The sequence below is a fragment of the Callithrix jacchus genome, chromosome 7, assembly GCF_049354715.1.
Source record: "Callithrix jacchus isolate 240 chromosome 7, calJac240_pri, whole genome shotgun sequence".
Taxonomy (NCBI): Eukaryota; Metazoa; Chordata; class Mammalia; order Primates; family Cebidae; genus Callithrix; species Callithrix jacchus.
In genome coordinates this window covers 126392411-126406892 of record NC_133508.1, presented here as the reverse complement: position 1 = coordinate 126406892, position 14482 = coordinate 126392411, and the positions used below count along the sequence as shown (strand labels likewise).

The following is a 14482-nucleotide window of genomic DNA, read 5'->3' as shown; positions in this document are numbered from 1 at the left end:
GTCTCTACTTAAAAAAATACAAAAAATTAGCTGGGCATGGTGGCGCCTGCCTGTAATCCCAGCTACTCAGGAGGCTGAGGCAGGAGAATTGCCTGAGCCCAGGAGGCAGAGATTGTGGTGGGCCGAGATCACGCCATTGCACTCCAGCCTGGGGAACAAGAGCAAAACTCCATCTCAAAACAAAACAAAAAAAAAAACACAAAGTTCAAGCAACTTCAGCATAGCCTAAAGATACAAAATCAATGTGCAAAAATCACAAGCATTCCTAAACACCAAGAAGACTTAAAGAGAGCCAAATCAAGAACAAACTGCCATTCACAATTGCTACAAAGAGAATAAAATACCTAGGAATACAACTAACAAAGGATGTAAAGGACTTCTTCAAGGAGAACTACAAACCACTGCTCAATGAAATAAGAGAGGATACAAACAGATGGAGAAACATTCCATGCTTATGGTTAGGAAGAATCAATATCATCAAAATGGCCATACTGCCCAAAGTAATTTACAGATTCAATGCTACCCCCATCAAGCTACCAATGACCTTCTTCACAGAACTGGAAAAAAACACCTTAAACTTCATATAGAACCAAAAGAGACCCCGCATAGCCAAGTCAATTCTAAGTAAAAACAGCAAAGCAGGAGGCATCACACTACTGGAATTCAAACTATACTACAAGGCTACAGTAATCAAAACAGCATGGTACAGGTTCCAAAACAGAGATATAGACCAATTGAACAGAACAGAGGCCTCAGAGGCAACACAACACATCTGCAACCATCTGATCTTTGACAAACCAGACAAAAATAAGCAATGGGAAAAAAAGTCCCCATTTAATTAATGGTGTTGGGAAAACTGGCTAGCCATGTGCAGAAAGCAGAAACTGGACCCCTTCCTGACACCTTACACTAAAATTAACTCCAGATGGATGAAAAATTTAAATCATAAGACCTAACACCGTAAAAACCATAGAAGAAAACCTAGACAAAACCATTCAGGACATAGGCATAGGCAAGCATTCATGACCAAAACACCAAAAGCATTGGCAACAAAAGCCAAAATAGACAAATGGGACCTAATCAAACTCCACTACTTCTGCACAGCAAAAGAAACAGTCATTAGAGTGAACTGGCAACCAACACAATGGGAAAAAATTTTTTCAATCTACCCATCTGACAAAGGGCTGATATCTAGAATCTACAAAGAACTAAAACAGATTTACAAGAACAAAACAAACAAGCCCATTCAAAAGTGGGCAAAGGACATGAACAGACACTTTACGAAAGAAGACATACATGAGTCCAACAAACATATGAAAAAATGCTCATCATCACTGGTCATTAGAGAAATGCAAATTGAAACTACATTGAGATACCATCTCACGCCAGTTAGAATGGCGATCATTAAAAAATCTGGAGACAACAGATGCTGGAGAGGATGTGGAGAAATAGGAACACTTCCGCACTGTTGGTGGGAGTGTAAATTAGTTCAACCATTGTGGAAGACAGTGTGATGATTCCTTAAGGACCTAGAAATAGAAATTCCATTTGACCCAGCAATCCCATTACAAGGTATACACCCAAAGGATAATAAATCGTTCTACTATAAGGACACATGCACACGAATGTTCATTGCAGCACTGTTTACAATAGCAAAGACCTGGAACCAACCCAAATGCCCATCGATGATAGACTGAACAGGGAAAATGTGGCACATATACACTATGGACTACTATGCAGCCATCAAAAATGATGAGTTTGTGTCCTTGGTAGGGACACGGATGAACCTGGAAACCATCATTCTCAGCAAACTGACACAAGAAGAGAAAATCAAACACCGCATGTTCTCACTCATAGGTGGATGTTGAACAATGAGGTCACATGGACAATGAGAACTCCCCTCCCCTGTGGAGGGGAGCATCACACACTGGGGTCTGTAGGGAGGAAATAGTGTAGTGACAGTTGCGGGGTGGGGATTTGGGGAGAGATAGCATGGGGAGAAATGCCAGATTAGGTGATGGGGAGGAAGGCAGCACATGACACTGCCATGTGTGTACCTATGCATCAATCTTGCATGTTCTTCATATGTACCCCAAAACCTAAAACACAATTAAAAAAAAAAGATCTAGCCAGATATAATGTCAAGATCCTTATCTGGGATATGTATCAAATATAATGGAGAAGGCAAACTTGCATCTTGAGCAGACACAATTATGAATAGAAGTGTTCTCTGCAACCTTGAAAACTAGTCCTTTTGGAGAACATTTAATATTGTGGTTCCTTTAGTGTTTTGGTTATGAAGTCCTTGCCCATGCCTATGTCCTGAATGGTATTGCCTAGGTTTTCTTCTAGGGTTTTCATGGTGTTAGGTCTTAAGTTTAAATCTTTAATCCATCTGGAGTTAATTTTTGGATAAGGTATAAGGAAGGGATCCAGTTTCAGCTTTCTGCATATGGCTAGCCAGTTTTCCCAACACCATTTATTAAATAAGGTTTGTTCTCACTAATAAATTAGTGTTTAACAATGAGAACACATGAACACAGGGAGGGGAGCATCACACACTGAGGCCTGTCGGGGGTTAGGGGGGTTAGAGGAGGGATAGCATGGGGTGGGAAGATAGGGGAGGGATAGCATTAGGAGATATACCTACTGTAGATGATGGGGTGATGGATGCAGCAAACCACCATGGCATGTGTATACCTATGTAACAAACCTGCGTGTTCTGCACATGTACCCCAGAATATTAAAAATTTTAATAATATAATAAATATTATATCATAATACAATAAAAAAATTTTTTAATTAGAAAAAGAAATAAAAACCAAACAAAAAAGTATTAGAGTTCCATTTGCAAAGTAAATCTCTTCCGATTAAATTTGCAGGGGTGGTATCACAAGATAGAAAGGAATGTTTTTGCAGTCAAAGCCCAATAGTTACAGTTAAGGGCTGAGATACAGGGAAAATCTGTGGGGTATTGGAAATACCGCCTGTGTAATAGGCTTACTCCACAGAAAAAGGTTAAGCGAAGATGGCAGGGTTTAATGAAAAAAGAGTAGCAACCTTATTTACCAGGAATTGATGACGTTGACCATCTATATTAGTATCATATTCACGGTGATTGTTTAGCATAAGACAGAATATTGGATGCTTTTTCCTCTTCTGATTTTTGTGAGAACATAGATTGATCCGAATTAGGAATTTTTGTATCTTTATTTGTTTCTTGTAAGATGGCACAATCTTCTTTCCTGTGTCCTGTTAACAATATCCAAACATGACCTTGTCAACAAGTCACTTGTGATAAAATGGGTAACCTAGCCATTGGATTAGTAGGGCTACAAGTTTATTTTAGAACCAGATTCACTTTTGTTCTAAAGCCCTTTCAAAATGCTATACTAGGTATTGTCCTGCAGATAAAGGGGCTATTTCCATTCTAATTGATTTTTAAATTGGATCTTCAATTGCAGGATTAACTCCATTGGCAAAATGAATATAAAAGAGTAGCTATTACATCAACATCTTCTTTAGCTTCCAAATGTTGGAAAGTATTTTCTAGTCTATTCTGAAAATCTCCTTTAGTTTCATCAGTTTGCATGACTGAATTATGGCCCAATTAATTTTTGCTGGAAATGTTTCAGCTCTGGCTTTTAGGAGACTTCAACCTACACTTACAGCCTTTAAAAAAAAATTTTTTTTTTTTTACCCTCAGATTTATTGTGGGAAGAAGGATTCTATAGCTCCCTTTCCAGGAAAATATAACCAGCTTTTGTCACCCAGGATTTAGCATTTCAGATTTTAACCAACATGACTGCAAGTTGATATAGGTCACACATAGGTCAGTGTGTTACACTGCTAGTGAGACTGCTAGTGAGAAAGAGACTGCTAGTGGGAGGGGGTCCCTGGAGAAACTCCAATCAGCCTGCCCATGGAGGTGGAGCCTGGGGAAATTCAGGACCTTTGCCATAGGGAGGAGCCTGAGCCTGTCCCCTTTTCTTCCTGGGTGGAAACTAAGATTCAAACTGCCTGGCAGGAAGTGCTCTAGCAGATCCCCCCTTTTTTTCCTTTCACCCAATAAAACACTGCTTTGTTCACCCTTCAAACCATTTGCAAGCCTAAATTTTCATGGCCATGGGACTGACAAGAACACCGTCTTTGGCCGAACTAAGGAAACATCCTGCAACACTAGGGTTGTCATAACAAAATGCCACGTACTGGGTGGTTTAAGCAACAGAAATTTATTTTCTCACAGTTCTAGAGGGTGGGAAGTGTTCTTTTCTTGGGTTTTAGATGGCTGCCTACTTACGGTGCCCTCACCTGGCCTTTCCTCTTTGCTTTTCCATAGACAAGAAGAGAAAGATTTCTTCTTCTTCTAATAAGGTCATTAATTCCATCAGGACATCCTCACCCTCATAAGTTAATATAAACCTAATTACATCCCAAAGAGCCCATCTCCAAATACTGTCACACTGGAAGTTAGGGCTTCAACAGCTGAGTTCAGGGAAACAAAAACTTTCCATCTACAACAATCAGGAAACCCTGGGTCATGTTCATCCAAAAGAATTCTAAATTCTTCTATGAATATTTGCCAATCTTAATTGAGTTTAGGGAAATCTTTTATTTAGAGTTCTTAATTCAGCTTAATTCAGTTACAAGATTTAAACTTTGTAATTCCCTTCATACCTGGATCATAAGAAGAAAGAATTTTTGGAAGTATCCACCAAAATAAGGCTGAGACAAATAATTAGATAACAGTTTCTTGGAAAGACAAATTGAGGATAAATTCTGGAAGACAAATCAACAAAGTGTGTCAGTCTGTTACAAGTTGGAAAGTTGGAAGTGTTCCTGAGTCTGTTACAAGTTGAAACGCTTTTATAAGAAAGTTTAGAAGGAAATAGAACTCCTCACACCAGTTATCCTCTTTCATTGGAAGGTACAATACAAAGATTACAATCATCGGATACAGATTGCAACATGCTGACTAAAATGTTTACATGCCAGACAATCATGAAGCTTCATGATTCAGAAATAAATAAGTGTTCTTTTCAATAAAGTAGGTCATACACTAATCAGTAAACAATTTTGAAAATTCAGGTTAATATTTTCTACTCAGGGACTGGATGTTGCCATGAATGACAAGACCTCCCCAACATGAGTACATTTGGAAGCCTGTTTATTTCTAAAGTAAACTGTCAAGTGTGACCTGTCTCAGAGGTCCCTGGAATTTTGGGGTTTCAGGAGAGTTGTTGGGAAAAGCTAGAGGTCTGAGCAAGAGGAAGAAGAAGTATGTGAAGGTATTGAAACAGAGAAATCAGAAAGATGAGGGTGAATAGAGAGAGCTGAATACAGAGAGGCAGCTCTAGGCAAGTAAATTGTTTGATTTGCTTGCATTTGGAGACCTCTACGTATCAGCCAAAACAAATACTACCCATTGGGCCAGAGAAATTTTATCCTCTTTCTTTTTGAAGATGCCTCTTAAATGAAGTTTTATTGAAGACAAATGTTTGTCAGAGTGGCTTCTGAAGGACTGAGTCATCTTTAGTGAAGTCATTGTCGTTTAGAAAGATAGTCGAAAGAATTAAAATTGTAATATGAGTACATACAAGAAACCAGAGTTTTCCTGCAACTGGAAAGGAATTACACTCCAATTGAGACAGTACGTGGAAGCGTCTCAGTCCCAGCAGACGAGACATAATAACCAAGACTCCATGGGTCTCACATGTCCGGGCATATTCCCTCCCCTACCTCCTTGCTTCTCTTAGCAAGCTGACCTAAGTCACACAGCAGAAAGCTGCCCTGCTCCTAACTCAGCTGAACAAGCTGAATCCCTAACCATATTAGAAAAAACCTAACCATTTATGTTCTTGAATTACTTCTCCTAAGGTTGTTGAAGAGGGACTCTGGCATTCCTGTTAAGAACCTGACCAGATCCAGCTGGCTAAAGACAAGATGGACTCCAGCACTAATCTTTCACTGAGTTTTTCCTCATTATAATCTCCTCTAATACTAAAAATCACATCCAGTGGTGGAGATTTTAAATGCTAATGAGACATACAATGCATGAAGAAGCATGTTCTCAAATTTCACAGGTGCTAAAAATTCCCCACCTCTACATGCCTACATGCTTGTGCAGGGCAACTTCTGTTTTTAAAACCAACAGATCTCTGGCAGGGCAAGGTGGCTCACACCTGTAACCTCAACACTTTGGGAGGTCAAGGTGGGTGGATCACCTGAGGTCAGGTATTCAAGACCAGGTTGACCAACATGGTGAAACCCTGTCTCCATTAAAAATACAAAATTAGCCAGGCATGGTGGCACATGCCTGTTATCCTAGCTGCTTGAGTGGCTGAGGCAGGAGAATCACTTGAACCTGGGAGGCGAATGTTGCAGTGAGCTAAGATCGTGCCATTGCATTCCAGTCTGGGCAACAAGAAGGATACTCCATCTCAAAAAAAAAAAAAGACACCATTGCATCTCATGAGACCATTTACTGTCTACTGTCACAAGAACAGCATGGGAATGGCCTGCCCCCACAATTCAATAATGTCCCACTAGGTCCCTCCCACAACATATGGGAATCATGAGAGCTACAAAATGAGATTTGGGTGGGGACACAGAGCCAAACCATAATATAATGTATTAAAAAAAATTATGGTACCAGATAATACAACAAAACTTAAATTATAATCATTTTAAAGTATGGCACTGAGTATAATAAAAATCAGCAGGCAACAGGACTAAATGGATGGTCCAGAAAACATTTCCATACAAATAATAACTGTCTAGCCATTACAAAAAAAATCTATTATACATATCTGACATTAAAATAAGTTCTTTACATTTTTTAATTGAAAAATTTGATCTTATTGTAAACTGACAAAATACAATTGTATATGTTTATAAAATGCTAAGTAATGTTATGTTTATGAATATAATACAGAATAATTAACATATCCATTGCCTCAAATATTTGTCATTTTTGTGGTGAGAACATTTGAAATTTACTCACCTAGCAAGTTTGAAATATGCAATATACCATTATTGACTATACTCACCATTCCATGCAACAGATTAAAAAAAAACCACACACACACACACACACACACACACACACACACAAAAGCTAATGTCTCCTGTGTAAATCAGACTTTGTATCCTTTCATCACCATCTCTTTATTTCTCCCACCCTCACACTCTGGTAACCACCCTTCTACTCTCTGCTTCTATTAATTCAATTGTTTTAAAGTCCACATATAGGTGAGAACATGTGGTATTTGTCATTCTTTGCTTGGCTTATTTCATCAATTTCATCCATGTTGTCTCAAATGGCAGAAATGTCTCCTTTTTAAGGCTAGATAATATTCCATGTATATATACCACATTTTCTTATTTATTTATTTATTTTTATTTTTTAATTGCATTTTAGGTTTTGAGATACATGTGCAGAACACGCAAGATAGTTGCATATGTACACACATGGCAGAGTGATTTGCTGTCTTCCTCCCCTTCACCCACATCTGGCATTTCTCCCCATGCTATCCCTCCCCAGCTCCCTCCTCCCCCACTGTCCCTCCCCTATTTCCCCCAATAGACCCCAGTGTGTAGTGCTCCCCTCCCTGTGTCCATGTGTTCTCATCGTTCATCACCCGCCTATGAGTGAGAATATGCTATACCACATTTTCTTTATTCATCTATCTGTTCATAGCCACTTAGGTTGATTCCTCAACTTGAGTAATGTGAATAAATGCTGCAATGAACGTGGAAGTGCAGACATCTCTTCAATGTACTGATTTCCATTTTTTTAGAAATAGACTCAAAAATGGAATTATTACACTATATAGTAATTCTATTTTTAGATATTTTAAGAAACATCCATATTGTTTTTCATAATGGCTGTACTAATTTACATTCCCATCAACAGTGTATCAGAGTTCTCTTTTCTCTGTATCATCACCAACATTTGTTTTCTTTCATCTTTTTTTGGTAATAGCCATTCTGACAGATGTGAGGTGATATCTTATTGTGGTTTTGATTTGCATTTTTTCTGATCATCAGTGATGGTGAGCATTATTTCATGTATCTGTTGGCCATATGTGTGACTTCTTTTGAGAAATATCTATTGAGGTCCCTTGCCCAATTTCAAAATTGGGTTATCTGTTTTCTTTCTATTGAGTTGTTTGACTGTCTTATATGTTTTGGGTACTAAGCTGTTATCAGGTATATGCATTCCAAATATTTTCTCCCAATCCATAGGTTGCCTGTTTACCCTGTTAATTGTTTCACTTTATGTATAGAAGATTTAGTTTGATGTAGTTTTATTTGTGTATTTTTGTTTTTATCACCTGAATTTTGTGGGTCAAATTTAAAAAAAATCATTGTTCTAATCAATGTCATATCATTTGCCTCATATGTTTTCTTCTAGTCGTTTTTCAATTTCAGATTTTATATTTAAGTCTTTATTCTTTTTTAAGTTCATTGTTATATGGTATGAGATAAGGGTCCAATTTTGTTTCTCTGCATGTGGATATTCAGCTTTCCCAACACTCTATACACTCTTTATTGAAGAGACTGTTCTTTTTCAACTAAGTATTCTTATCACCTTTGTTGAAAATCAAAGGTGTATATGGGTGGGTTCATCTCTGGGTTCTCTCTTCTGTTCCATTGAGCAAAGTGTCCATATTTATTCCAATACCATATTGTGTTAATAAAAATAGCTCTGTAGTATAGTTTGAAATCAGGTAATGTGATGTCTCCAGCTATGTTCCTGATGATCATGATTTCCTTGGCTTTTTGGAGTTTTCTGGTAACTCCATGTAAATTTTAGAATTTCTTTCTATTTTTGTGAAATAAGACATTGGAATTTTTAAATTGTACTTTAGGTTCTGGGGCACATGTGCAGATCATGCAGGGTTGTTGCATAGGTACACACATGGCAATGTGGCTTGCTGCCTCCATCTTCCCGTCACCTACATCTGGCATTTCTCCCAATGTTATCCTTCCCCAATCTCCCCCCTTGCTGTCTCTCCCTTGCCCCCCCAAAGCATATCCCAGTGTGTGATGCTCCCCTCCCTTTGTCCATGTGTTCTCATTGTTCAGCACTCACTTATGAGTGAGAACATGCGGTGTTTGATTTTCTGTTCTTGTGTCAGTTTGCTGAGAATTATGATTGCCAGATTCATCCGTATCCCTACAAAGGACACAAACTCATTATTTTTTATAGCTGCATATTATTCAATGGTGTATATGTGCCACATTTTCCTTGTCCAGTCTATTGTCAATGGACATTTGGGTTGGTTCCACGTCTTTGCTATTGTAAACAGTGCCACCATGAACATATGTGTGCATGTGTCTTTATAATAGAATAATTTATAATCCTTTGGGTATATATCCAATAATGGGATTGCTGGGTCAAATAGAATTTCTATTTCTAGGTCCTTGAGGAAGTGCCACACTGTCTTCCACAATGGTTGAACTTACACTCCCACTAACAGTGTAAAAGTCTTCCTATTTCTCCACATCCTCTCCAACATCTGTTGTGTCCAAATTTTTTTTTATTTTTTATTTCACTTTAGGTGCATACTATATTTGGCATTTCTCCCCATGTTATCCCTCCCCACTGTCCCACCCCCCATTGTCTCTCCCCTACCCCCTCAACTGTCCCCAGTGTGTGACACTCCTCTCCCTGAGTCCATGTATTCTCATTGTTCAACACCCACCTATGAGTGAGAACATGCAGCGTTTGGCTTTCTGTTCTTGTCAGTTTGCTGAGAATTATGGTTTCCAGATTCATCCAAGTCCCTACAAAGGACATGAACTCATCTTTTTTTATGGTTGGATAATATTCCATGGTGTATATGTACCACATTTTCTTTGTCCAGTCTATCATTGATTGGCCTTTGGGTTGGTTCCAGGTCTTTGATATTGAACACAGGGCTGCAGTGAACATATGTGTGCATGTAACTTTATAATAGAACCATTTATAGTTCTTTGGGTATATACCCAGTAATGGGATTGCTGGGTCAAATGAAATTTCTATTTCTATGTCCTTGAGGAATTGCCATACTGTCTTCCACCATGGTTGAAATAATTTACACTCCCACCAACTGTGTAAGAGTGTTCCTATATCTCCACATCCTCTCCAGCATCTATTGTCTTTAGATTTTTAATGATCACCATTCTAACTGGCATGAGATGGTGTCTCAATGTGGTTTTGATTTGCATTTCTCTAATGACCAGTGATGATGAGCATTTTTTCATATGTTTTTGGGCCTCGTATATGTCTGCTTTTGAACAGTGTCTGTTCATATCCTTTGCCCACTTTTGAATGGGTTTTTTTTTCTTGTATATCTGTTTTAGTTCTTTGTAGATTCTGGATATTAGCCCTTTGTCAGATGGGTAGATTGCAAAATCTTTTCCCCATTCTGTTGGTTGCTGGTTCTCTCTAATGATGGTTTCTTTTGCTGCACAGAGGCTCTGATTTTTAATTACATCACATTTGTCTATCTTAGCTTTTATTGCCATTACTTTTGGTGTTTTAGTCATGAAGTCCTTGCCTATGCCTATGTCCTAGATGGTTTTTGCCCACATTTTCTTCTAGTGTTTTCATGGTGTTAGGTTTTATGTTTAAATCTTTAATCCATCTGGAGTTAATTTTAGTGAAAGGTGACAAGAAGGGGTCCAGTTTCTGCTTTCTGCACATTACTAGCCAGTTTTCCCAACACCATTTATTAAACATGGAGTCCTTTCCCCATTGCTTGTTTTTGTAAGGTTTGTCAAAGATCAGATGGTTGCAGATGTGTGATGTTGCTTCTGGGACCTCTGTTCTGTTCTATTGGTCTCTGTCTCTGTTTTGGTACCAGCATGATGCTGTTTTGATTACTGTAGCCTTATAGTATAGTTTGAAGTCCAGCAGTGTGATGCCTCTGGCTTTGTTCTTTTTGCTTAGGGTTGTCTTGGCTATGTAGGCTCTCTTGTGACTGCATATGAAGTTTAAAGTGGTTTTTTCCAGTTCTGTGAAGAAGGTTATTGGTAGTTTGATGGGGATAGTGTGGAATCTATAAATTACTTTGGGTAGTATGCCCATTTTCATGATATTAATTCTTCCTAACCATGAGCACAGAATGTTTTTCTATCTGTTTGTGTCCTCTCTTATTTCGTTGAGCAGCGTTTTGTAGTTCTCCTGGAAGAGATCCTTTACATCCTTTGTTTGTCGTTTCCCTAGGTATTTTACTCTCTTTGTAGCCATTGTGAATGAGAGTTTACTCTTGATTTGGCTGTCTGTTTCTCTGTTATTGGTATATAGGAATGCTTCCGATTTCTGCATATTGATTTTGTATCCTGACATTTGGCTGAAGTTGCTTATCAGTTTGAGAAGATTTTGGGCTGAGACAATGGGGTCTTCTAGCTATACAATCATGACATCTGCAAATAGAGACAATTGGACTTACTCCTTTCCTGATTGAATAGCCTCTATTTCCTTTTCTTGCCTGATTGCTCTGGCTAGAACTTCCTACTATACTGAATACTAGTGGTGAGAGAGGGCATCCTTATCTAGTGCCTGATTTCAAAGGGAATTCTTCCAGCTTTTGCCTGTTCAGTGTGATATTGGCTGCAGGTTTGTCATATATAGCTTTTATCACTTTATGATACTTTCCACTGATGCCTAATTTATTGAGAGTTTTTAGCATGAAGGGCTGTTGAATTTTGTCAAAGGCCTTCTCTGCATCTATTGAGATAATCACATGGCTTTGTCTTTGGCTCCATTTATGTGATGGATTACGTTTATGGATTTGCATATGTTGAACCAGCCTTGCATCCCAGGATGAAACCTACTTGATCGGGATGGATAATCTTTTTCATGTGCTATTGCAATCTGTTTGCCAGTATTTTATTGAAGATTTTTGCACTGATGTTCATCATGGATATTAACCTGAAGTTTTCTTTTTCAGTTGAGTCTCTGCCTGGTGTTAGTATCAGGATGATGTTGGAATCATAAAATGAGTTAGGGAGGATTCTCTCCTTTTGTATTGTTTAGAATAGTTGCAGAAGGAATGAAACCAGCTCCTCTTGGTACATCTGGTAGAATTTAACTGTGAACCCATCAGGACTTGGACTTTTTTTGGTTGGTAGGCTATTAATGGCTGCCTCTACTTCAGCCCTTGTTATTGGTCTATTCAGAATTTCAACTTCCTCCTGTTTAGTCTTTATAGTATACAGGTGTCTAGGAATTTATCCGTTTCTTCCTGGTTTACTGGTTTATGTGCATAGAGCTGTTTGTAGTAATCTCTGATGGTGGTTTTTATTTCTGTGGGATCAGTGGTGATATCCCCTTTATCACTTTTTCTTGCATCTATTTGATTCTTATCCCTTTTCTTTTTTATTAATCTGGCTAGAAGTCTGTCTATTTTGTTAATGTTTTCAAAAAAAACAACTCCTGGATTTTATGATTTTTGAAGGGCTTTTTGTCTCTCTATCTCCTTCAGTTCTGCTCTGATCTTAGTTATTTCTTGTCTTCTGTAGCTTTTGAGTTTTGTTGATCTTCCTCCTCTAGCTCTTTCAATTTTGATGATAGGGTGTCAATTTTAGATCTTTCCTTGTTTCTCATGTGGGCATTTATTGCTGTAAATTTCCCTCTAGACACTGCTTTAAAGGTGTCCCAGAGATTCTGGTAAATTTTGTCTTCATTCTGATTGGTTTCAAAGAACATCTTTATTTCTGCCTTCATTTCATTGTTTATCCAGTCGACACCCAGAAGCAAATTGTTCAGTTTCCAAGTGGTTATGCGGGTTTGAGTGTGTTTCTTAATCCTGAGTTCTAGTATGATTGTGCTGTCTGATAGACTGTTTGCTATGATTTCCTTTCTTTGGCATTTGCTGAGGAGTGATTTGCTTCCCAAGGATGTGGTCAATTTTAGAGTAAGTGCAGTGTGGTGCTGAGAAAAATGTATATTCTGTGGATTTGGGGTGGAGTGTTCTGTATATGTCTATTAGGTCCACTTGGTCCAGCTCTGCATTCAAGTCCTGGATGTCCTTGTTAATTTTCTGTCTCGTTGATCTGTCTAATATTGACAGTGGAGTGTTGAAGCCTCCAACTATTATTGTGTGGGAGTCTAAATCTCCTTTTAGGATGTTAGGAGCTTGCTTTGTGTATCTGGGTGCTCCTGCATTGGGTGCATGTATATTTGGGATAGTTAGCTCTTCTTGTTAGATTGATCCTTTTACCATCATGTAGTGTCCTTCTTTGTCTCTTTTGATCTTTGTTGATTTGAAGTCCATTTTATCAGAGATTAGGATTGCAACCCCTGCTTTTTTTTTCTTCTCCATTTGCTTGGTAAATCTTCCACCCCTTTATTTTGAGTCCGTGTGTGTCTTTGTATTTTGAGTCCGTGTGTGTTGTTGTATATGAGATGGGTTTCCTGAATACAGCACACAAATGGGTCTGGACTTCTTATCCCATTTGCCATTCTGTGTCTTTTGATTGGAGTGTTTAGGCTGTTTACTATCAATGTTAATATTGTTGTGTGAATTTGGTCCTGCCATTTTGTTACTGACTGGTTTTCTTTCCCGTTAGTTGACTCATTTTCTTCATTGCATTTTGGTCTTTTCAAGCTGGTACTTTTGCTTTTGCAGTGACTGGTACTTGTTCCTTTCTGTGCTTACTGTTTCTTTCAGGAGCTCTTGCAGGGTAGGTCTGGTGGTGATGAAATCTCTCAGTAATTGCTTGTCCATAAACGATTTAATTTCTCCTTCAGGTACAAACCTTAGTTTAGCTGGTATGAGATTCTGGATTGAAAGTTCTTCTGTTTAAGGATGTTGAATATTGGTTCACACTCTTTTCTGGTTTGTAGGGTTTCTGCCAAGAGATCTGGTGTGAATCTAATTGGTTTTCCTCTGTGGAGAACCTGACCTTTCTCTCTGGCTGCACTTAGCATTTTTTCCTTCATTTCAACCCTGGTGAATCTGATGATTATGTGCCTTGCAGTTGCTCTTCTTGAGGAATATCTTTGTGGAGTTTTCTGTATTTCTTTAATTTGAATGTTAAACTGCAGGCTTGGCAAGCTCTCCTGAATAATATCCTGGAGCATGTTTTCCAGCTTGGATTCATTCTCCCCATCATATTCAGGTACACCAATCATGTGTAGCTTATGCCTTTTCACATAATCCCATATTTCTTGGAGGTTTTGTTCATTTCTTTTCACTCTTTTTTCTCTTACCTTGCCTTCTCTTTTTATTTCATTGCATTGATCTTTAATCTCTGATATCGTTTCTTCTGCTTGATCAACTCAGCTATTAAAACTTGTATATGCTTCACATAGTTCTCATGCTGTGTTTTCAACTCCATCAAGTCATTTATATTCTTCTCCAAGCTGGTTATTCTAGTTAGCATTTCATCTAATTTTTTTTCAAGGTTTTTGGATTCATTGAGCAGTGTTTTGTAGTTCTCCTTGAAGAGGTCCTTTACAACCTATGTTAGTTGTAATCCTAGGTAT

General features: G+C 38.3%; 1 long non-coding RNA gene across 5 annotated transcripts in view; it reads right to left on the bottom strand.

Moving 5' to 3' along the window:
* The window catches only part of LOC118143016 (uncharacterized), a 49133-nt gene that overhangs the window by 31327 nt on the left and 3324 nt on the right, over nt 1-14482 (bottom strand). For 4 of the 5 annotated variants that reach the window (XR_013520242.1, XR_013520244.1, XR_013520243.1 and 1 more), the window contains exon 2: nt 3070-3252. The exons of the other annotated variant lie outside the window; for it this stretch is intronic. This is a non-coding gene — a long non-coding RNA (uncharacterized LOC118143016). The remainder of the gene's footprint in view (nt 1-3069; nt 3253-14482) is intronic. 5 annotated transcript variants of the gene reach the window in all.